Consider the following 24,574-nt stretch of genomic DNA (forward strand, 5'->3'; position numbering starts at 1 on the left):
TTTTCTTGGCTTTTATCTTGAGTTATGGAGTTGTTATACCTTTTTGTGGTTACCTTATTTTTACCCCTATTTTTCTAAGTAAAAACCTAACTTGTATCGTTCTATATCGCCTTGTATCACTCTCCATGTGGCAGTTCAATGCCTCCTGTATTTAGTCCCTCTTTTTGATTATTGTGATCTTTTACCTATTGACTTCCATGATTCCCTGTTTTGTGTATTATTATTATTATTTTTAATTAATCTTAATTTGTTTGTTTTTGTGCTTTCCCTATTTGAGTTGATATCAGGATGTTCTGTTTTGTGACCTTGTATTGTGCTGGTATCTGATATTATTGGTTTTCTGACCAAACAATATCCTTTAGTATTTCTTGTAGCTTTGGTTTGGTTTTTGCTAATTCTCTAAACTTGTGTTTATCTCTAAATATCTTAATTTCGCCTTCATATTTCAGAGAGAGTTTTGCTGGATATATGATCCTTGGCTGGCAGTTTTTCTCCTTCAGTGCTCTGTATATGTCGTCCCATTCCCTTCTTGCCTGCATGGTTTCTGCTGAGTAGTCTGAACTTATTCTTATTGATTCTCCCTTGAAGGAAACCTTTCTTTTCTCCCTGGCTGCTTGTAAAATTTTCTGTTTATCTTTGGTTTTGGCGAGTTTGATGATAATATGTCTTGGTGTTTTTCTTTTTGGATCAATCTTAAATGGGGTTTGATGAGCATCTTGGATAGATATCCTTTCGTCTTTCATGATATCAGGGAAGTTTTGTGTCAGGAGTTCTTCAACTATTTTCTCTGTGTTTTCTGTCCTCCCTCCCTGTTCTGGGACTCCAATCACTCACAAGTTATCCTTCTTGATAGATTCCCACATGATTCTTAGGGTTTCTTCATTTTTTTTAATTCTTTTATCTGGTTTTTTTTCAGCTATGTTGCTGTTGATTCCCTGATCTTCCAGATGTTCCAGTCTACATTCTAATTGCTCGAGTCTGCTCCTCTGACTTCCTATTGCATTGTCTAATTCTGTAATTTTATTGTTAATCTTTTGGATTTCTGCATGCTGTCTCTCTATGGATTCTTGCAACTTATTAATTTTTCCACTATGTTCTTGAATAATCTTTTTGAGTCCTTCAACAGTTTTATCAGTGTGTTCCTTGGCTTTTTCTGCAGCTTGCCTTATTTCGTTTGTGATGTCTTGAAGCATTCTGTAAATTAGTTTTTTACATTCTGTATCTGATAATTCCAGGATTGTATCTTCATTTGGGAAAGATTTTGATTCTTTTGTTTGGGGGTTGGAGAAGCTGTTATGGTCTGCTTCTTTATGTGGTTTGATATGGACTGCTGTCTCCAAGCCATCACTGGGAAACTAGTTTTTCCAGAAAATCCGCTGACTGGTACGCTGGCTCCAGGCTCTGAAAATAATCGTTGCCTCCCCGTATTTGTTTGTTCTCCGTCTCTAAATCTGTGTTTGTTGTTCGGGGTTCGTAGATTGTTATGTATGTGATCGATTCACTTGTTTTTCCGAGTCTTTGTTGCAAGAGGGATCTGCGGTAGCGTCCACCTAGTCCACCATCTTGGCCCTGCCTCCCAGCAGTGGGTTTTTAGTAGACAAAGATAACAGTGGAAAATATGTGGGTCTTTTGTGCTCTGTTTAAGACTTGTTTATGTAAAAGTATCCCTAGAAGATGTTTTCTAGGTTTTGCCAACTATTGTTTTTATAGCTCAGGACCCAGTTGATGTGTCCTTGTGAGTCCAGCTCCAGCTAGATCACATTCTTCATACTCAAGGACAGGGAATAATGGCTCCAATTTGAATTTCTAGGTTAAGAGGACCCCATTCCCTTCACCGATTCTGCCAACACATTCAGCTATGATAACCATGGCTCAGTAAAAAGGAACTCGAGGCATGAAATCCAGTTACATCTGTTTCAGTATAAGATATAATATATTGTTACAGGAAACGGATAATCAATAATCGTCTAGATCTCATTTTCATCATCTCCTAGATAAGAAATTTAAGCCAGAATGCTCCTTAGAACGGAGGATGGTAAGACTTTGTCTTACATGTTTTGAACACGTTACCAGGAGAGACTCTCAACGAGATGGATTCACAAAGTGGGTGCAACAAGGGCACAAACAGTAAGGATTGTGAAGATGGTACAGGACCAGGCAGTGTTTCCTTCTGTTGTACGTGAGGGTGTCATTTGATAGCACCTAAAAACAACAAAACAACAACAACACTCTGTGCCAGGGATTGTTTTATCTACAAAGGCTACAGTAGTAAACAAACACAAACAGAAGTCTGTGCCCTCATAGACCTTACATTCCAATGATAAACAAACACAGTACACAAAATGATTTAGTAAATTACATTGTTGTTGTTGTTAGGTGCCGTCAAGTCAGTTCTGACACATATGGGCCCTATATACAACAAAATGAAACACTGGTTCATCCTGAGCCATCCTCACAATCTTTGCTATGCTTGAGCCCCTTGTTGCAGCCACTATGTCAATCCATCTTGTTGAGGGTCTTCCTCTTTTTCACTGACCCTCTAATTTACCAGGCATGACGTCCTTCCTCAGGGACTGAATGATCCCTCCTGAAAATATGTCCAAAGTATATGAGACGTAGTCTCACAATCCTTGTTTCTAAGGAGAATTCTTGTTGTGCTTCTTCCAAGACAGATTTGTGCATTCTTTTGGAAGTTCATGGCTTATCTGATATTCTATGCCAACACCAGGATTTAAAGACAACAATTCTTCTCTCTTATTCGTTGTCCAGCTTTCGAACACATACGAAGCAAGTGAAAACACCATGACTTGGGTCAGGTGCAGCTTAGTCTTCAAGGTGACTGCTTTACTTTTCAATACTTTAAAGAGGTTTTTTGCAGCAGATTTTCCCAGTGCATTGTGTCTTTTGATTCCTTGACTTCTGCTTCCATGGGTGTAGATTGTGGACACGAGCAGAATGAAAAACCCTTGACAACTTCAATCTTTTCTCCATTTCTCATCATGTTGCTTATTGGTCCAGTTGTGAGGATTTTTGTTTTCTTTATGTTGAAGTGTAATCCGTATTGAAGGCTGTAGTGTTTGATCTTCATCAGTAAGTGCTTCAAATCCACTTTACCTTCAGCAAGCAGGGTTATCTCATCTTTAGAATGCAGGTTGTTAATAGTCATCCTCCAATCTTGATGCCCTGTTCTTCTTCATATAATCCAGCTTCTCAGACTATTTTGTTAGCATACAGATTGAATAAAAAAAAAAATTTTTTTTTGAATAGGTATGGTGAAAGGATACAAACCTGATGCACACTTTTCCTGACTCTAAACCACTCATTATCCCCTTGTTCTGTTTAAAGGACTGCTTCTTGATTTATGTATAGGTCCTCTGGGGCACAATTAAGTGTTCTGGAATTCCCATCGTTCACAATGTTGTCCACAATTTTTATGATCCATTCAGCCAAAGGCCTATGCATAATCAATAAAACACAGGTAAATATCTTTCTAGTATTCTCTGCTTTCAGCCAGGATCCATCTGACATCAGCAATGATATCCTTGGTTCTGTGTCCTCTTCTGAATCTGGCTTGAATTTCTGGTAGTTCCCTGTTGATTTACTGGGGTGGCCACTTTTGAATGATCTTCAGCAAAATTTTTCTTGTGTACAACATTAATGATATTGTTCAACAATTTCCATATTTGGTTGGATCATCTTTCTTGGGAATAGGCATAAATATAGATCTCTTCCAATTGGTTGCCCAGGTAGCTGTCTTTTTAAATTTCTTGGCATAGATGAGTGAGCACTTCCAGTGCTCTATGCATTTGTCGCAATATTTCAGTTGGTAGTAGAGTCGACGTTAATGACACGCATAGTGTCAACGTTTAGGGACCTTAATTTGCTGATGTGAAATGACTCAAAATAAGAAGAAACAGCTGCAAACATCCATTAATACTAGGAACTTGGAATGGAAGAAGTATGACTCTAGGAAAATTGGAAATCATCAAAAATGAAATGTAACACACAAACATTGATATCCTAGGCATTAGTGAGTGGCAATGGACTGGCATTGGCCATTTTGAATTGAACAATCATATGGTACACTATGCCAGGAATGACAAATTGAAGAGAAATGCTGTTGCATTCATTGTCAAAAAGATAATTACAAGATCTACCCTGAAGTACAATGTTGTTGGTGAAAATACCCACAGTGAAGACACTGGAGAAAATTAGAACAAATCCTTAAGAACCAAAGTACAACCTTGAGTATATCCTACTGAACTTGGAGACCATCTCAAGAATAGATTTGATGCATTCAAAACCAATGAGTGAAGCCCAGAGAAGTTGTGGAATGCTAACAGGACCCCATACATGAAGAAAGCAAGAGGTCTTTTAAAAGACAGGAAAGAAAGGAAAGACCAAAATGGATGTCAGAAGACACTCTCAAACTTGCTCTTGAACATCAAGTAGCTAAAGCAAAAGCAAGAAATGATGAAGTAAAAGGGGCGAACAGAATATTTCAAAGGGCAGTTCGAGAAGACAAAATAAATACAATAATGATATGTGCAAAAGCCTAGAGATAGAAGACCAAAAGGAAAGAAGAAGCTCATTAGTTCTCAATCTGAAAAAACTGAAGAAAAAACTCAAGCTTTAAGTTGCAATAGTGGAGGATTCCATGGGGAAAATAGTGAAAGATGCGGGAAGCATCAGAAGAAGATGGAAGGAACACACAGAGTCACTGTACCAAAAAGAAGTAGCCGGCATTCATCCACTTGATGAGGTGGCATATTATCAGGATCCAATGGCACTGAAGGCATAGATGAAAAACAAGGTTCCCGGAATTGACAGAATTTGAAGTAAATTACATAGTTCATTCAAAGCAGATAAGGCTTTTGCAGAAGAAAACAGTTTTTAATGGTTATGAGGGTGGGGAGGGAGGAAGAGGGGTATTCACTAACTAGATAGTAGAAAAGAATTATCTTAGGTGGTGAGAAAGACAACACACAATACAGGGGAAGTCAGCACAACTGAACCAAACCAACAGCTAAGAAACTGCCTGAATATAACCAAACACTTCAAGGGACCGAGAAGCAGTGGCAGGGGTCTAGCGACCATGTTTTCAGGGGACATCTAGGTCAACTGGCATAGCAAAGTTTATCAAGAAAACGTTCTGCATCCCACATTGGTGAGTGTCGTCTGGTGTCTTAAGAGCTAGCTATTGTCCATCTCAGATGCATCAATTGGTCCCAACCTGCCTTGAACAAAGGGGAATGAAGAACACCAAAGACACAAGGAAAATATGAGCTCAAGAGACAGAAAGGGCCACATAAACTAGAGACTCCATCAGCCTGAGACCAGAAGAATTAGATGGTGCCCGGCTACCAAGGACCACCCTGACAGGGAACACAACAGAGAGTCCCTGACAGAGCAGTCCAAAAGTGGGGTGCAGAACTCAAATTCTAGTAAATAGATGAGACTTAATAGTCTGACTGAGACTGGAGGGATCTTGGAAGACATGGCCCCTGGACTCCCTGTTAGCCCAAAACTAAAACCATTCAAGAAGCAAACTCTTCAGACAAAGATTAGACTGGACTATAAGACATAAAATGATACTCATGAAGAGTGTGCTTCTTACTTAGTTCAGGTAAATGGGTAGCTCCTGTTTGGAGGTAAGATGAGAAGGCAGAAACGGATAGGAGCTGGCTAAATGGACACAGGAAATCCGGGATGCAAAAGAGAAGTGTGCTGTCACATTTCAGGGAGAGCAAATATAGTCACATAATAATGTGTGTATAAACTTTTGTATGAGAAACTAACTTGAACTGTAAACCTTCATTTAAAGCACAATTTTGAAAAAAGTAGATAAGTGCTTTGGAGAACAAAATCACAGATGAGAATAAGGAGTTCAGGAGTAGGGGGAGCCTGGAAGTTCAGGGTGTCTTCACTAATAATGTGATATTTGAAGAAGTAGAGTTAGTTGTATACATATACGGAAAAGAGCACTGCAACCTGAGGGAATAGTCAGCGCAAAGGCCCTGAGGCAGAAGGATGTCTGATGTATTTAACGTGGAGCAAAAAGCCATTGTAGCTGTGGCAGCATGAACGAGGGGAAGAGCAAATTGAGTGGGGAGCAGGGAGCTTATGCAGAGCCTTGTAAGTCATTAAAAGGATTTTGACTTTTTTTTTTTCCTGAGTACAGTAAGAAGCCAAGCTGAGAGTAAAACAAGGATTAATTGTTGGCTTTTAAATATTCTGTAGAAAGTACCCTATTTAAGGAGATGGAGGCAAACTCAAGACATATTAAGAAGTTAATAATATTCTGGAGCCCTGGTGGCACAGTGGTTAACAGCTCAGTGCTAACCAAAAGACCAGCAATTCGAATCCACCAGCTGCTCCTTAACCAGGCTTTACTGAAAAAGGAAAACCAGGCTAATCAAGGGTCATGTATAGGTCTGTGGACTAGTATGAAGACAAGAAACGAGGAAAGGTGTGGCCAGGAGGGAAGGAGAGAGCGAGAGAGAGGAGAGGGGATGAGGAGTTTTTTTTTTTCTTTCCTATTTTTTTTAAAAAACCAACACAAGAAAACACACACGCGCACAATCAACGTTTGTTCCGGAGTAGAAACATAAATAGGGAAGAATTAAGCACTGTTTTCCTCTCTTGGAAAGACAAAAACAAACAACTAAATGAAAAGGGTACACAGGGCTGCAGCTGCGCACCAGCGGCATCGCGGTTCGCAGTGGTGTACAAAGAGGCTGCTGGGGCGACCGGTTTCTGCAACACAGGGTGACCACTCGCGGGTTACAGAGGCATCTCAAGGGCTAAGGGTCAAGTGTTCGCCCCCGGAAAGCGGGGGATCCAGCTTGTCCAGTCCGAGGCGCCCTCTCCAAGTCCTGGGCACCCTGGGGAGATCTCGGGGACCGAGCCCTCTGCAAGTCCTGGGCACCCCTCCAAGACCCGTGTGCCCACGGGTGCTCCTAAGGTCCGCGCCCTTTCCGAGTCCAGGGCGCTCACGCCCCATTCCCGAGCTCGCCTCTTAGGGTGTGGCCCACGCATGAGCCCCTCTAGTGGGCTCAGTACGAAGGCACCTGGTGCTGGGAAAGCAGCTTGCAGCCGCTCTTGACCTGACTGAGGGCCTTCTGCTTGAGCCCAGCCACCTGCTCGCTCAACAAGGCTGGCCCTGGACGTCGGCTCCGTGTTCTGGCTATTAAGCGTCTTCACTTTCTCCTCCAGGAGCTAGAGGCGCTCTCGCTTGCGCTTGCGGTACTTGGAGGCGGCAAAGCGATAGCGCACCATTTGCGCTCTGCCTTAATGTGCACTTGAGTGTCCCTGTCGATGGGCGACTACTGCCGACTCTCGCCGAAGCTCGGTACTACCGGCACCATCTGCGGCTCCTCTTTGGCCCGTGTCAGGCGCGGCAGAAGCCCAAGCGCGCCCGGTGGCGGCGGCGGAAGGGCACGAGCTCGGAGGCGGCGGCGAAGGCCATTGTGGGGGTGCCACCTGCTGCGGCCCATGTAGCTGCTCGAGTTTACACATTCCAGAGCAGAAAATATGACTCTGATAGAACCAAGTAAATAAATAAATAAAACCCAAACCCACTATCGTGGGTCGATTCCGACTCATAGCGACCCCATAGAACAGAGTAGAACTGCCCATAGAGTTTCCAAGGAGCACCTCGCGGATTTGAACTGCTGGTTTCCTGGTTAGGAGCCATAGCACTTATCCACTATGCCACCAGGGTGTCCTCTTACAGAACAGAGGAGTTCATCTGACGTCTAATACATTCACTCGCCACACATTCCACTTCCATAAGTCCCCACCACGCCCACGACCTTGTCTTGGCAGAAAACTCGGCACAGACTTACACCCACAGTCTCTGCCCCTCGGTGTCTGCCGCTAGTGCCAGGGGACAAAGTGCAGAAGGCATGCTGAGCCCGGCCCTTTTGTTCCAGTCCCTAAAGGATCAAGTCCAGTCATTGGGCATTGAAGATCATAGCGACTTACACCGGCATAGAAACAAGCCTAGTGTTTTTCAAAACATTTTTTGGAACTTGACCGAGATTTCCCTACCCGGTGTTTGTGAAGGAATTGGGAGCCTGTGAGTAGCATTTCTTGGCTATGATTTATTTTATGATACTGTTAATTTTAAGAATCGGCAAGTGTAAGCCGGGGGTGGGGGGTGGGAACCGCTCCTCGACCATGAAAATGTCCTGAAGAAAAGCAGAAATTTCAGATGAATCAATTTTGCAACCGCATATTGCTCTGACAAGCAAGTTTCCGTGGTGTAGTGGTTATCACGTTCGCCTCACACGCGAAAGGTCCCCGGTTCGAAACCGGGCGGAAACAAACTTGGTGTACTTTTTGTGAATTCTGAATTTACCTCCAGAAACTCTTCATCTGAACATGCTTCAACCAAGCCCCTAACCTTCGCTTTCCTTTTGTAGCACCAGACTTTAAATTAAAAGTAGAATGTAGTTGACATGCCTCCTAGCCCGCCCCCAGATGCTTGACAGGCACTCATTTTCCATTGGGTTAGAAAATTTCTGCAGCCGAGAGAAAGGCGAGGTCTCCGTCCTCTTTCGGCACAGAATTCAAAGTGAAGAGTCCTGAGACAGTAGTGTGGCTGATGTACGCAAAAAACAAAACAAAACAAAAAACCATGCCTTCGAGTCCATTGCGACTCACAGTGAAGGTATACGACAGAGCATAAGGGCCCCACTGATTTTCCCAGAGCGGCTCATGGACTCAAACTGCTGGCCTTCTGCATAACACCCCAGCGGTTAACTAAATCGCCACCAAGACTTGGGATATGACAGAAAGGAAAAAACAAACTGCTTCCCAGTGGAGTGGATTCCCACCCATAGCGAGCCAAGAGTACATGGAAAAGTGTCCCATAGGCTTCCAAGGAACTACTGGTGGATTTGAACTGCTCACCTTGTGGTTAGCAGCCATACCTCTTAACTACACTACCAAAAAAAAAAAAAAAAAAACACCTATTGCCCTAGAGTCAATTCTAACTCCTAACAACCCTACAGCAGAGAGTAGAACTGCCCCATAGCCTTTCCAAGGAGTGCCTGGTGGATTACAACTGGTGACCTTTTGGTCAGCAGCCATAGCATTTAACTACACTCCCAGCGTTTCCGAAAATGAAACAGCTGATCTTAGAAGATGTACAGGTGCACGGCCAGGAGTAGTGAGGCTAAAGCAGGGTTACTAGAATCTGTTTTTATATACAAGTTTGGTACGGGGTTACAGTTAATGGTGGAAACCATTATGTGTGAGGGTTTCTTAAAGTCGTTATGAAAAGTTCCAGAAAGGAATAAGAGTACAAGTGGAAACTCACTGTTTCTTTGTTTTCCCTACCTAGACCTGGAACGTTCCATGAAGGGTACTCTACCTTAACCAACAAAGAACTATGCCACTGAGAAGTTATGCTGTCACAGTGGAGCCTGTTGCAATTTCTTTTTGTTTCAACTGAGAACCCATTGTAAGTCACCAAGCCAAGAACACATGTTGCCAGTTTGTTCCCAAGGAAACCTCGGCTTAGTAACTTAATGGAATCTAGCCAAAAAAGACTCCTTAAATCAATCATGTTTTCCCATGTTATCTTTCTCACCTTTGACAATAATGTCATTTTTCTTAATTCACTTCCTTCCATAATAGTATATAGGAGACTCTCTGATGGTGATCCAGTGGATTCAGCTAGTCTCTTGTGCCCAGCGCACACTGGCTAATACCTCATTGCAATAATCATCTTTGTCTGTGCTAATAAAAGTCTCATTTGATTAAATTTGATTCTGGGGTCATTTTCCTCATGACAGACAAAATGGTGGCTGTCAGTGTAGGAAGAAGTAGTCATAGTCTGGAAATATTTTGAAGAAAGAGAAAAGAGAAATTTCTGACCAACTGGATGTGAGGTATCAGAGAAAGAATGAAATAAATGATGACTTCAAGGTTTCTTAGCCTGAAAGACTGAAAGAATTGAGTTGCCATTAACTGAAATGGTGAAGATTGGATGTAGCAGGGTTCTTAGAGAAAAACGGGAGTTCTGTTTTAGACATGCTAGCTTTTAAGATGCCTAGTATAAATCATTCAAGTGGTAATGCCAAGGAATCAGTTGTGTATAGAAGACATGAGGTTAATGGAGTGGTCTAGACTGCAGATACAAATGTGTGAGTTGTAGACATATAAACCAAATCCATTTTCATCAAGTAGTTAAGGGCTTGGCTACTAGTCAAAAAGTCACCAGTTCTAACCCACCAGCCACTCCACAGGAGAAAGATGTGGCAGTATGCTTCCCTAAAGATCATAGCCTTCAAAACCCTGTGGGGAACCCTACTCTGTGTCCTACAAGGTTGCTATGAAATGATGTAGGCATGCAAATGATTTAAATCATGAGAATGGGTGAAATTACCAGGGAGTAAGTGTATATAGTGAGTGTATATAGAGAAGAGATTCAAGGACCAATCTTTGGGAGATTCTACTATAGAATGGGTGAGGAGAGGCAAAACAAACACAGGATATTGAGAAGGATAAGCCAGGGAGGTAGAAAGATAGGCAGGATAGCAGTGTCTCCGAAGTAAAAAAGAAAAAAAAAAGTTTTAAGACAGTAAGTGTGTTTATTGACACGGAGAAGTTGTCTTAGTTTCTCAGTGCTGCTGTAACAGAAATACCATAAGTGGTTTTCTTTAAGGAACAGAAATTTATTTTCTCAGTTTAGGAGTCCAGATTCAGGGCCAGCTCAAAGGGAATGCTCTTTCTCTGTTGGCCCTGGGGGAAAATCTTTGTATCAGTTTCTATAGCCCCAGACTTCCTGGGTTCCTTGGTAATCCTCACATGGACTTCTGTCTTCTTCACTGTTTGTTCTCCCTTATCTCAGTGCCAATCTGTTGTTTTTGTATCTCAAAAGTAACTAAAGAAATATCCTACACTGTTATAACAAAGAAAACTGCTTCCAAAATGGGATTAAATCTTCAGGTGTAGGGGTTTGGATTCCAACACATATTTTGGCAGGACCTAATTGAATCCATAAGAAAAGTTAAGAAGGATAAGGTCTTGAAAGAGTGAGAAGTCATTGGTAATCCCGACAAGAACTTTCCATGAACTGGTTGTGTCAAAAAAGCAGAAGGTAGGGGATTTAGAAACAGTAGGAGAGAAACTGGAGACAGTAAATCTGCATAACTCTTTAGAGGGGATTTTTTATAAGACCACCTGAGAAATAGGATAGTAGCTAGAGGGATATGTTGGGTCAAGAGAAACCGTTTTAAGATAGGAGATGAATAGCATATTTGAATGTTCATGAGAATAACAGGATAGGAGCAAACTGAGAAGTTTCACACATTCACTCTGACTTTAGCACGGATCTAGATAATGGTAAGGGGGGAGAGGGGAAATCTCCCTTCATGGGCAAATATTATCCTGAAAGCCAGCTGGTAGTTAAAATTAAAAAAAAAAAAAGGAAAATATGTATTATGTTTAACTGTTATTATTTAGGCAATTAACATCATTTTCCACAGCTGTTAAGGGCAGTGCAAGAGGTAAGCAGACAGTCAGGTAGAGGACATAATCAGATAAAGTGCTTGACGGCCACACGGAGACACAGTGTACTGGGCCCTGAAAAAGGGAGAAAGAGAGAGATGCTCAAACGGACAGCCACCATCAGAGGCACGCCCCATCCCCAAGTCCATCCCCACTCCCAGTTTGGTTTTCTTCACTAAAATTTCTATCTTAAAGGTTTATGTCACTTGTTCCAAAAAAACTGTTTTGCCTTTTTTTCTCCCACCCCCGCTAGAGGGGGAGCAAAGCGGGTATAAGTGTGACTAGTGAGGATTAAGGAAATTAAGTCATCATTCGATCCAGATTTAATGTCACAGAGGCTATTTTCAAAGCTCAGCTGAGTGCAAAGGAAGGACAGCAAAATCTTTTTAATGGAAAAGCAACTTCTTCCTTGGCCCCTACAGGGATCGAACCCACAAACTCAGCCTTACCACCAACACTTTAGTTGGCTGAGCTAAGCAGCCACCTGTGCAATGTTCCCTCCACATTCAGAATGCGCAAAGATTGCTCCTTCCCTCTTCACTCATCCAAAGAATACTCTCTTTTACATAATCTTAACTATGACTAAATGACACTATGTTTTCAACCTTCTCTTTATGTTTTCTATTTCCCCTTTCCGCACTTCCGCAAGGAGAAAAAGGAACACAAACACTCTACCTCCAGCAGGAATGAATTCGCTCCTTCTCTGGAACATTAGACGTTCTGGAGCTCGTGGATTTCGTCCGGACAGAAACATTCACTAGAGACACCCCCAGCACACACACCCCCATCCCCACCGAAGCACTTGGTTGATTTGTTCCCAGCTCAGGGCGTGAGGATTTCTTTCCAGATGGGAAGGAACCTCCTAGGCGGATCTGCCCTGCTGGCTCCTGTATCCCGGGGTGATGCCACTTCTCTGTGCTTCGTGAAAAAGTCCTGCGGGGTGAATCTCTGTTGGTCCATTTTGCGATTTTATTGTCATTAGCTGCTTACGAGGACTGTATTATCTGGTTCTTCACCCTTCTGGCATCCCCGGTGCCCGCACAGCAGGGTGGTTGGCTCAATAAACTAAGTTCACAATTGGGAAAAGGCGTATAGTAAACCATGTTTGCAATGATCAGGTCCTAGAAAACCAGAAGAAGGCTCTAGATTTTGCTAAAAAGAAAGTATGTTCCTTTAATCCTTAACTGCAATTTTCTAACAGTGGAGTTCACAACGCTCAGATTATTTCTGACGTGTCAAGTTGCTCTCTCTTTCCCAAGCACCCCCAGAACAAAAAGGGACTCTGGGGTGGAGAAGCACAGACACCACCATATTCTGTGGGCTGATCTGGGGGCAAATGCCATCTCTAAACTCAGCACAAAGTGTGTGGGTCAGCCATGCCAGGTGATGCTTAAGGCAGAGCCTGGAAAAAGGCAGCTCACTCCTAGCTAAGAAGAAAACAAAAGGTCTGTTAGGGGAAAACTGATTCCAAAATGGGATTAAATCTCCAGGTATAGGGGTTTGGATTCCAACACATATTAAAAAGGAAGGGTAGAAGAAAGAAAAGAAAAGTATATCAGTGTTTACATTCTCCTCCAGTAAATCAAATAAATGGAACAAGGAAACTGCAGGCATATTTCAAAGAACTAGGCGTGTGTGAGGGAAAATATGAGGATGTTTGATGCCCCAGGGCTGGACAGTATAGAGCCCAGTCTTGCAAACCACCTAAATCCCTATGTATCTGGCCCTGTTGCTTGTCATTCCGGGGTCATAACCCTGCAGCTGCCGAGCCCCAAGTACTGACATATGGACCTCCAGAGTTCAGTCCTAAGAACCTTGAACACTGGCTCCTAAAGGATTATTTTCTTTCACTAGAGAGCATACACAGGAGAAATTGCCATGGGACAGTATTGAGGAGTTTCTTGAAATCAAATCCTCCCTTCCCCCATGCCAGCCTGCTTGTCTTTACAAAGGAACTGGGTACTTGAGGGAAGACTTTGACTATTGTGAGTAAAGGAGTGTGGTTAATTTTAACACACAAATAGTATGAGCGAAAAAATCACACCGTCACTGTGACAATTTCCTGAAGGAAGAGGCTTTGAGATTATCCAGCCTGGGACATCTAGAAAAACTCTAGTTTATCCTGTGCAGAGAAGTTGCGACTCAAAGCAAGTTTCCTTGTAGATGCAGTTATCGCGTTTGCCCAATGCAGGAAAGACCTTGCTTTGCAACCGGGTGGGAAATGTCTGTTTTTTGAAAGTTAGAACTGAACTCATTTTGTATCAGAGATTCTCCCTTCTAATCCCACCAATAAAAACCAAACCAAATCCGTTGTGGTCGAGGCGATTCTGACTCATAGTGACTCTATAGGGTGGAGTAGAACTGCTCCAGAGAGTTTGTAAGTGGAGCCTGGGGGGTTTGGTTAGCAGCCTTAGCATTTAGCCACTTTGCCACCAGGGTTTCCACCCAGCATCTGAGTGTATGCATTTTGATCAACCTACAAAAAACCTCATGCCCTCTCTGAAGTCCTGGGCTTGAAAGCAAGACAGTGTGTCCCTAGAGACTTTGACACCCAGGTGATTGCTCCACCCCCAGGGCTTGCCAGCCACTCTCATCCCCCCAATTGTCTTTGATTCCCTGGACTCCAAGTGGGTGGAGGTGGGTGTCAACAGAATGAGGTGCCTGCCCCAGAAATCCCAGGCTGCAGGGGCAGTGGATCAGGCTCCCTTCAGAATCCAGAGAGAGGGATTTAATGCTTCATGCCAAGTGAAGGTTTCAAATTCTAGAAGGAAAGAGCTCCTCTGAAGTGAGACACTAGGGCCTTCAGAGTCAAGACAAATGTCATTAGGAGTCTCCATTGATTTTTTTCTTTTTGTCAAATATCTTGCTCATTTGGTCTAATTAACATGATGTGATTAATATTGTGAGAAGGATGTCTGGTGCATTATATACCAGAATGATGTCTGGTGTATTTAAAGTAGAGTAAGAAAGTCAATAGTAACGGCAGCACAGTGCAATGGGGAGAGTAGTAGCAGAAAAGGCCAGAGAGGAAATTGAGTGGGGAGCAGGGAGATTATGCAGCACCTTGCAGGTCAGTATAAGAATTTTGACTTTTTCTTTCTTTTTTTATTTTATTTTTTTGAGTGCAGTAAGGAGCCAGTGCTGGATTTTAAGCATTGAATACAGTAAGGAGTCCTTTTGGGGTATTAAAAAGGACCCCCTTAAGCATTCTGTAGAAAGCATCTTTTTAAAGTAAATGGAGGAAAACTCAAGACATATTAAGAAATGCTAATAATACTCCACATCCGAGAATATTACGGCTTGGGGAATGCTAGTAAGAATTAAAGTGTGAAGAAGTGGCCAAATTCCAGATACATTTTAAAGATAAAGCAATGAAAGTTTTCTGAGTGACTGGATCTTGAGAATAGAGCAAAAATGGAGTCACTGAAGATCCCAAATTCTTAGTCCTAACCAGCTGGAGGAATAGAGCTGCAGTTAAGTGAGACAGGGATCAATACGGTTGGAACAGTTTCAGAGGATAGATATGAAACTCGGTTTGGGATATGTTAACTATAAAATGCTTATTGTAAGACTTCAAAGAGGAGATATCCATTAGGCTAGAGGTACACAATGGTACTCAGATGAAGACCATGGGAAATGTAAGTCATTAGACAATGAGCTTAGCCAGGGGCTTACAATAAATGGAGAAGAGAAGAGGCCTAAGGATTGAGCTCTGAGACATTCCAGTGTTTACTCAAAAGCCAAAGAGGTCTTTGGATCAAAACAGGCAATGTCATGTTCCTCCATAAAACAGTCACTTTCCTACTCACCACATTCAGATTAAAATCTAACCTCCCTACTGTGAAGGACCCTCCGTGATGTCCCTGTTTCTGCACCTATTATCCAACTTAGTTTCTCTTTTCCGCACACTCTGATTGAAACGTACAACTGCAGCTTCCCACATTCCACTTACTCTCTATTCCATATTCACCCAAGGCTTGAATTCCCCCTCCATTCAACTACTCTTCAACAACTTTACTTATTTTTTAAATCCAATAAAATATAGATTAGCCAACAATTCGTCCAGCAAGTTGTGATCAGTAGGACTAGGGATGATGCCTCTTTTTTGTGCTTTGGTGAGGAAACTCTGTGATTGGTATCCATCATTCTACTCAGTAAGTTTATTATTACTATATCACTGTGGGAACATTTGTCTTCATGATCAATTGAGGTGTCCCTTCCCTTTTTCTAGTTTGCCATTTCCCTAAGGACATCAGGTACTTCCAGTGACCACCATGGGATTGGGCTGCTCAATAGTTTCTTTAAAATAAATATTAAAGCAAATTTTTGAGAGAAGTTAACAAACTAACGTGTGTGTTAAATGCAATCTCTGTTTATCGTGCTGATCAGATCTCAAAAAAAATAGGCAGGCTTGAGATTGTGCTAATAAGAAAGAAACATGCTTTTCCCCTCCTTACCCACAATATTTTCATCAGTTTGTGTTTTAGCTGCCACAGAAGGAGACATAATGTGACCTTTCTCAGAGGCTGAGAAATCTCTCCTGTCAAGAGTTTCGAATACTTCCGGGACAAGCACATTTTCGCTGGCGAGCACTCTCACCAAGACTCTGCCTTCGGAAAGTTTAATTTAGAACCTAGTAGTTAGAAAGCCGATTGTTTCCAACATCTTGGGGAAGGATTAAAAGGTATCGGACACTGAGTTTATCGGATATGAGTGAGAAAAAAACTGAAGAGAAGTTCATTTGACGTCTAATAGATTCACTCGCCACAGAATTCACTTCCACAAAGTCCACACCACAGCCACGACACAGAACTGGGCACAGCCCGACACCATGCACTGTGGACCTCAATCACTCGCCCTACTACCGGGGCACAAAGTGCAGAAGCCCTACTGAGCTCAGATTGTTCGTACTAGTTCCTAAAGTTTCCAGTTGGGATACCTGGAGATGAAGATAATTACGCATTGCACCGCCAAAGAAATGAGCCTAGAACTTATCAAGAAAGTCATTGGAACTCGCCCGAGATTTTTCTACCTCGTGCCTGGAAAGGGATTGGGTCATTGGGAGTAGCGTGTGCTTGGCTATGATTTATCTTGTTTTGATATTGTTGATTGTAAGAACCGGAAAGTGTGAGGGGAGGTAAATACTGTTCAGTCCTGAAGACACATCCTGATACAAAGGCACAAATTTCAGATTAAGCATCTTTCAAGCAAAAAGGTATCAACACAAAGAGGTTTCCGTAGTGTAGTGGTTATCACATTCGCCTAACACGCGAAAGGTCCCGGGTTCAAAACCGGGCGGAGACAGACCGGTCATTCTTCTTTTGAATTCTGAATTTTCCCCAGAAGCTCTTCATCTGCATATGCTTATGTTTCAACCAACGCCATAAGCTTCACATTGCCTTTTCAACCCCAGACTTTAAATCACCAGAATAACATAGCCCACTTGCTTCCTTGTCTGCCCACAGCACGTTGTCAGGTCCTCGGTTTTCCATTCGGTTAGAATGTATTGTGCACCCACTGCAGTAGCTAGCCATAGGAGGAGGCGAGGTCCCCATCAGTTCTGGGCACAAGATTCAGAGTGAAAGGTCCTGAGACTGCAGTGTGGCTGCTGTATGCAAGAAGGATCAAGAAGCCAATTGTAACTGCAGCAGAGTGAGCAAGGTGGAGAGAGTAGTAGGAGCAAACAAATCCAGCGGACACTTGTTAGGTCTGTCAAAGCGTCAATGTAAGGAGAATTTTCTAAGAAGAGAAATGATAGTGTTTTATTGCGGAATAGGTAACAACAACAACCCAGGTCAGAGTATCTTCGAACTCTGAAAGAAGTATTTTTATGCATGAGGGCTAGGGACCACAGATGAGATAGGTAAACCTGTTGTTGTCAAGTTGATTCAGATGGATGGCTACCTATAGGACAGAGTAGAACTGTCCCATAGGATTTCCACGGAGAAGCCGGTGGATTCTAACTGCTGACCTTTTGGTTAGCAGCCAAGTTCTTTTCTTTTCTTTTTTGAATATTTTTATTGTGCTTTAAGTGAAAGTTTACAAATCAAGTCAGTCTCTCATACAAAACCTAATATGCACCTTGCTATATACTCCTAGGTGCTGTTCCAGTAATGAGACAGCACAATCTTTCTCTCCATCGTGTGTTTCCGTGTCCATTCAGCCAGCTTCTGTCCCCTTCAGCCTTTACATGTTCCCTCCAGACAGGAGCTGCACACATAGTCGCAGTGTCTACTTGATCCATGAAGCCCACTCCTCAGCAGTATCATTTTCTGTCTTATAGTCCAGTCCAATCCCTGTGTGAAGAATTGGCTTCAGGAATGGTTCCTGCCTAGGGCTAACAGAAGGCCTGGGGACCATGATCTCCATGGTCTTTTTGTTCTCAGTCAGACCGTTAAGTCTGGTCTTTTTAGAAGAATTTGAGGTCTGCATCTCACTGTTGTCCTTCAGGGATTCATTGTTGTGCTCCCTGTCTGGGCAGTCATCGGTTGTAGCCAGGCTCCATCTAGTTCTTCTCGTCTCAGGCTGATGTAGTTTGTGACTTATGTGGCCCATTCTGACTCTTGGGCTCATACTTACCTCCGGTCTCTGGTGTTCTTCATTCTCCTTTGCTCCACGTGGTTCAGACCAGTTGTTGCCTCTTAGATAGCTGCTTGCTAGCATTTGAGGCCCAAGATGCCACACTCCAAAATGGGATGAAGAATGTTTTCTTAATAGATTTTATTATGCCAATTGAACAAATGTCCCCTGAAACCATTGTCCCCAAACCCCCGCCCCTACTACGCTGGCCTTTGAAGCATGCGGTTTATTCAGGAAAGTTCTTTAGCAGCCAAGTTCTTAAAAGCTTCACCACCCAGGCTCCCTGAGATACGTATAAGGTGTAAATAAACCTTCCATAGTGTCAGTGAATGATTACAGATTTTGGGAGACAAATGGCGTGCATAAACATCATTTCAGGGAATATTCTCATCTTTCCCTTTCTGGAACATTCTTATCACTTGCTTGTGCAAAAATCACAATTTTGTCATACATCAGTTACAAGGGATTTTTCTGAGATGAAAAATATTTTTATCATATGACTAACATAGTCGTTCACTTAAGGTGGGGTTCACCTATTTTCAAAGCAGAAGAAAAAAAGGGATAAAGCACAAAGCGAAGTTTCAATTCATACGTGCGCCAGTGGGTCATGCCATTAACCCAGTTTTAAGGCGCTCTTTCACAAATAACTCCTCTGATCATGAATCTCGCTGAGAATTCTTAATACCATTACATTAATGCTTTCTTTTCCATGGACCCCTGGTGGTGTAGAGGTTAAGAGTTCAGCTGCTAATTAAAGGATCAGCAGTTTTAATCCACCAGCTGCTCCTTGGAAACCCCATCGGGTAGTTAGACTGTGTTCATAGGGTTGCTATAGGTCGGAATCGACTCAACAGCCATGGGTTTGAGTGCTTTTTGTTTTCTTTTCTTTGCATGGATGTACTCTATGGATGTTTTCCTTCTGTACTTAAAAGATCATATACAGACGCCCTCTTTTACCATGCCATGACTCACATTCTCTGCTTCTGTGATCGTCTGGTTGGGGGCACATATAAAGCAAGGCCAGATTTGAAGGAATAACTTGGCATTTTCAAAACACTAACTCAAGGTTTGAAACTAGAGTCCCTACAAATTTGGTTTTCGTAGGCATATTAAGAAAAGGCGTATCAGGCATAGGAGGCACTGAATGAAGTTAAGTCGCTTTTTGGTGAATTTTTCTGATATGTTGTTGCATTTCTCCCTGCAGTGTTTACCTAGTCATAACAAGAAGTATTAGCAATGGCACAGACAAATACTAAACAAAATCCTTAAAATTCAGCAATGTGCATGAGGTCTCATTCCTCGATGTGAAGTTGTCTACTTCAGATCTAGTCAGCTTCTGGCCACTGGGGCCTTTGGATAGAATCTTGAAGTTCCCAGAAGGACGGTGGGTCCAAAGAGATGTTCTTGGCTTTCTTAAATTGAGAAAAAAAGATCCAAGGTTTAATTTTTGGAGCTTGCTTGTACGTGGAATGGTGAGGAGAGCTAATTATGGTCCTTTTCATAAGTACAATATAGTCAAATACATCGAAATATTATGGTCAAACATTTTCAGGGGAAAGTAAAATTTACTTGCAAATGTCAAACTTAAAAATGGCTACAGATGATTTATAATAATTCTAAAAAGTGATGGACTTGATGGAAATGTATTATATAACTAATGTAAGGTGAAACGAATTTAATTAAAAATTCTTTAGATGAAAATACTGTTAATCATAATGATTAACGTAATTTCAAAGAGCTTTAGATACAACATATAATCATCTTGGGGCAGAATATTAAATACTTAGGATATACCAAGAATATACCAAGATTACTAAGGTTTTTTGTTTTTTTTTTTTTAACAACATCTGAATAGCAATAAAAAATTTTCCGGATAAATAATGTGAATTTCCCATTAAAACCCTTTCATGACATGTGGGCCAGAACCTGCCCACAAATATTTTTGAGATCTCAGGTTTCTTGGAAGGGGAATTTTCCCACTGAAAGTATTTGCTGTCCTCCAGTGGGGGCCTGATCAATGTTCAAAAGATGAAAGAAAAGGTCTTTGGTGAATATTCACTAAGGTAGGAGGCTTAGGTAGGAAGCAGTGTTACCAGGAAGTGTGACTGGGTCAAATTCTTGTCTCTTTCGGTTTTTGTACAGCTTGATAAGTTTAGATGGATGGATTTTATTTAGATTTTTTGACTAAAGCTGAAAATTAAAGAAAAAGTTGCTCAGAGGAAAGAAAACACAGGTACCAATAGGAACTCATTTTCCCAAAGTGGTTCCTGAAATTCTAAATTAGTGTATTAGAACAGATTTTAAAAGGCACTTGAAAGAGAGATTTATTTCCTAGTTACTTGGAATAGAAGGGAACTTGAGTCAGCTTTGTTATCAGAAGCAAAGAAGGAGGAGCCTTTGGCAATGAAACAGAGCAGGTAGGAATTGAAATTTAACCCTGAAATTCTTTATTCTGTTTAGGAATTTAGAGACAGTGTCTTGCAAGAAAGGAAAAACCAAAAAAACAAAACCTGTCTTTAAGGAACTCAGATAAAAATCCAAATACAAACTTTTGCCTGCAAGAATCAAAACAAGAACCAAAAAAACTACACAAGGACCAAGCAAACAATAAAAATTGCAAGAACCCAAACAAGTCTACAGTACAACTCAAAAAACTTTGATGCAAGCAAGCAGAGTTCATTTTCATGAGGTTATTTAGGTTAAGCAGATTCTGAGAAATTATGGAGTTGGAGACTAGAGTCTGGGTGCTCAAATTCTTGGGTGTGTGAAAGATAATGCAACATCAAATCCCACTTGTGACACTGAATACATCAAAATGTAAAACTAACAAGAAATCTGTAAGGAGAGAAATGGTAGATTTTATTGTAGAATAGAAAACAACAACCCAGCTTGGGATAACACTGAGAAGGACTCCTGTGTTGCATTAGCACTGGGAGGTGCTTCAATCTCTGAAAGGGGAGGCAGAGTTTTATGCATGAGGACTGGGTGTTACACATGTGTTCCGTATGAGTCACAAGTAAACTTTTCACAAGGTCAGTTAATCATCAGATTTTCTGTAAGCAATGTGTGTACATAAACAACTTTCTATGGAACATTATGGTCATTAACTTCCTGAAACATTCTATTGCTTGTTTATTCATGAACTACAACTTTGTCATACATCAGTTGAAAGTGTTCTTTCTTAGAACAAAAGATATTCAGCATAGAACGAATACGTAGTTGTTCACTCAAGAGGTAGAGGATGCACATATGCTGAAAGCAGAAGAAAAGGGGGTATAAGACAAAGGGAAGTTTCGATTCAAACCTGAGTCAGTCAGTCATGTCAAGCATCTCAGTTTTAATGTGTTCTTTCACAGGCCTTTATTTATTCATTCATTCATTCATTTATTGAAATGAGAAGAGTCTGTTTTGGCTTCTCTTTCATGCAGTGAATTGGGAACATGCATGTTCTTTTTTTTATTGAACTTGAGATGAAAGTTTACAGAACAAACCAGTTTCTCTTTAAACACTTAGTACACGTATTGTTCTATGACATTGGTTAACAATGCACGGCATGTCAACACTCTGCCTTCTCCACCTTGGGTTCCCTATTGCCAGCTTTCCTGTCCCATCCTGCCTTCTAGTCCTTGCCCCTGTGCTGTTGTGCCCCTTTAGTCTTGTTTTCTTTTCTCGGCCTGTCTGATCTTTGGCTGAAGGATGAACCTCAGGAGTGACTGTATTACTGAGCTGAAAGAGTTCCTGGGCGTCGTACTCTCAGGGTTTCTTCTGTCTCTGTCAGATCAGTAAGTCTGGTCTTTTTTGTGAGTTTCAATTTTATTCTACATTTTTCTCCAGCTCTGTCCCAGACCCTCTTTTGTGATCCCTGTCAGAGCAGTCAGTGGTGGTAGCTGGGCATCATCTAGCTGTACTGGACTTATTCTGGTGGTAGATGTGGTCCATTGGTCCTTTGGACTAATCTGTCCCTTGTACGCTTAGCTTTCTTCATTCTTCATTCTTCCTTGCTCCTGAAGGGGTGAGAACAGTGGAGAATCTTAGAGGCCCCTCACAGGCTTTTAAGACTGCAGCATCAACTCCCCAGTATAGAATGTAGAACATTTTCTTTCTAAACTATGTTATGGCAATTGAGCTAGATGTTCCCCGAGACCATGGTTCCCACAGCCTTCAGCCCAGAAATTTGGTCCCTTATAGAGTCTGGTTGTGTGTGGAGCTTCCATGACCTTGTCACAGGCCATTTTTGAAGGCCACCGTTACTGTAATAAAATGAGGAGATGATGGGATTTAAGAGCTGAAGTAACTCTTTGTGACATATTTTTTAAAAGTCCCTTTGCCTGTTCTGTGGAGAATATTTTTTACAGAGAAAAGAACAGATTCAAGGAGATCTGTTAAGTCCCTTTCCTCATGCTACATGTAAGAAATGCCAATGCCTTGAATATCACACCCCCCCCAAAAGTCAAACTTTTTGCCATTTTTGTTATTGAGTTTAACTGTCCCAATAAGGTTTCCAAGGTTTGCTGCTGGGTTCAAACTGCTGAGCTTTTGTTTAGCAGCCATTGCTATTAACCACAGCTCCACCAGGGTTCTTGACGTGATGTAAAAACGTAGAGGACCTTAAATTTCTATAGGTGCCTGACCAGAAGTAGTGAGACTGAAGTAAGGTCCAGGGGCTAGAATCCAGTTTTATACCTTAAAAGTTTGTTAAGGGGTAATAGTTAAAGCGGGAATCCATTTGGCGTGGACATTTGTTAAAATCATTATGAATAGTTCCAGAATGAAATGAGAGTACACACTGAAACTCATGGTTTATTGTTTCTTATACCTAGGGGAGGAATGGTCCATGAAGGGTACTTTATCTTAGCCAACAAAGAGGCCATGCTATAGGGAAATTATGGTCTCACAAAGGAGCATATTGCAATTTCTGACAACCCATTCCAAGTCACTAAGCCAAGAGTGGATGTTGTTGGGTTGTTCCGAAGGAAACATCCCCATAGTAACTAAATGGTACATAACCAACATAGAATCCTTAAACCAATCATGTATCCCCATATGTTATGTCTCCTGTCTTTGACAATAGTGTAATTTTTCTTAATTTACTTCCTTCTGTAATAGTATATTAGAGAGTCTCTGATTGTGATTCCAGGGATTCTGCTAGTCTCTTGTGTCTTGTGCACACAGGCAAATCTCTCGTGGGAATGATCATCTTTGTCTTTGCTCAACAAAAATCTCTTTTGAATAAATTTGATTCTGGGGTCTTTTATCCCTATGCCAGACAAGATGGTGGCTGTCAAGTTAACAAGAAGTAGTCAGAGACTGGATATGTTTTAAGACAGAAAGAAGAGAAATTCCTGACAAACTGGATGTGAGATATGAGAGAAAGAGTGAAATAAATGATGATTTCCAGGGTTTTTTGCCTGAAAGAGAGAAAGAATTGAGTTGCCATTAACTGAAATGGGGAAGACTGGATAGAGTAAGATTATTATAGAAAAACGTGGGTTCAGTTTTAGACATGCTAACTTTTAGATGCCTAGTATAAAACGTCCAAGTGGTAATGCCAAGGAATCATTTGTTTATACAAGACCTGAGGTTAATGGAGTGGTCCAGTCTGCAGATACACATTTGTGAGTTGTAGGCATAGACCAAAAACCAGTTTTAGTCAAGTGGTTAAGAGCTTGTCTGTTAGGCACAGGGTCACCAGTTCAAAGCCACCAGCCACTCCATGGGAGAAATTTGTGGCAGTCTGCTTCCATAAAGATTATAACTTTGGAAACCCTATGGGGTAGTTGTACTGTGTGCAATAGGATCTCTATGAGATGATATAGGCATACAGATGATGTAAACCATGAGAATGGGTGAGATTACCAGGGAGTGAGTGTATATAGAGAAAAGGTTCAAGGACCAATCTGTGAGATAATCTACTATAGAATAGGTGAGGAGAGGGGAAACCAACAAAAACTATTGAGAAGGATGAGCCAGTGAGGTAGAAAGAGAGTCAGGACATCAGTGTCTTGGAAGTGAAATTAAAAAAAAAAAAAAAGTTTTAAGACAGTAAGTGTGTTCATTGACACTGAGAAGTTGTCTTACTTCCTTAGTGCTACTGTAACAGAAATACCACAGTTGTTTTCTTTAAGGAACAGAAGTTGATATTCTCACAGTTAAGGAGTGTGGAAGTCCAAATTCAGGCCATAGCTCTAGGGGAATTCTCTCTCTCTGTTGGCCCTGGGGCAAGATCCTTGCCTTAGTTTCCATAGTCTCTGAGTTCCTGGGGTCCTTGTTGATCCTTAATGTGCTTCTGTCTTCCTCGGTTTGTACTTCCTTGTCTCAGTGCCTAATCTGTTCTTTTTGTATCTCAGAACTGGTTACATTTAAGACATACCCTACACTGATAATGGCTTCAGTAACATAACAAAGAAAACTGATTTCCAAAGGGGATCAAATCCCAGGTATAGGGGTTTGGATATCAACACAAATTTTGGGGGGA

The 24,574-nt window shown here is 41.6% G+C and overlaps 2 non-coding genes across 2 annotated transcripts; both read left to right on the plus strand.

Moving 5' to 3' along the window:
- Window positions 1-8,255: 8,255 nt before the first annotated feature.
- Window positions 8,256-8,328, plus strand: TRNAV-CAC (transfer RNA valine (anticodon CAC)). Its single transcript has one exon. It is a non-coding gene; the product is annotated as a tRNA-Val (tRNA).
- Window positions 8,329-16,751: 8,423 nt separating this feature from the next.
- Window positions 16,752-16,824, plus strand: TRNAV-AAC (transfer RNA valine (anticodon AAC)). The gene has a single exon. It is a non-coding gene; the product is annotated as a tRNA-Val (tRNA).
- Window positions 16,825-24,574: the final 7,750 nt, after the last annotated feature.

The sequence above is a fragment of the Elephas maximus genome, chromosome 1 (assembly GCF_024166365.1).
Source record: "Elephas maximus indicus isolate mEleMax1 chromosome 1, mEleMax1 primary haplotype, whole genome shotgun sequence".
In the NCBI taxonomy this organism is placed as follows: domain Eukaryota; kingdom Metazoa; phylum Chordata; class Mammalia; order Proboscidea; family Elephantidae; genus Elephas; species Elephas maximus.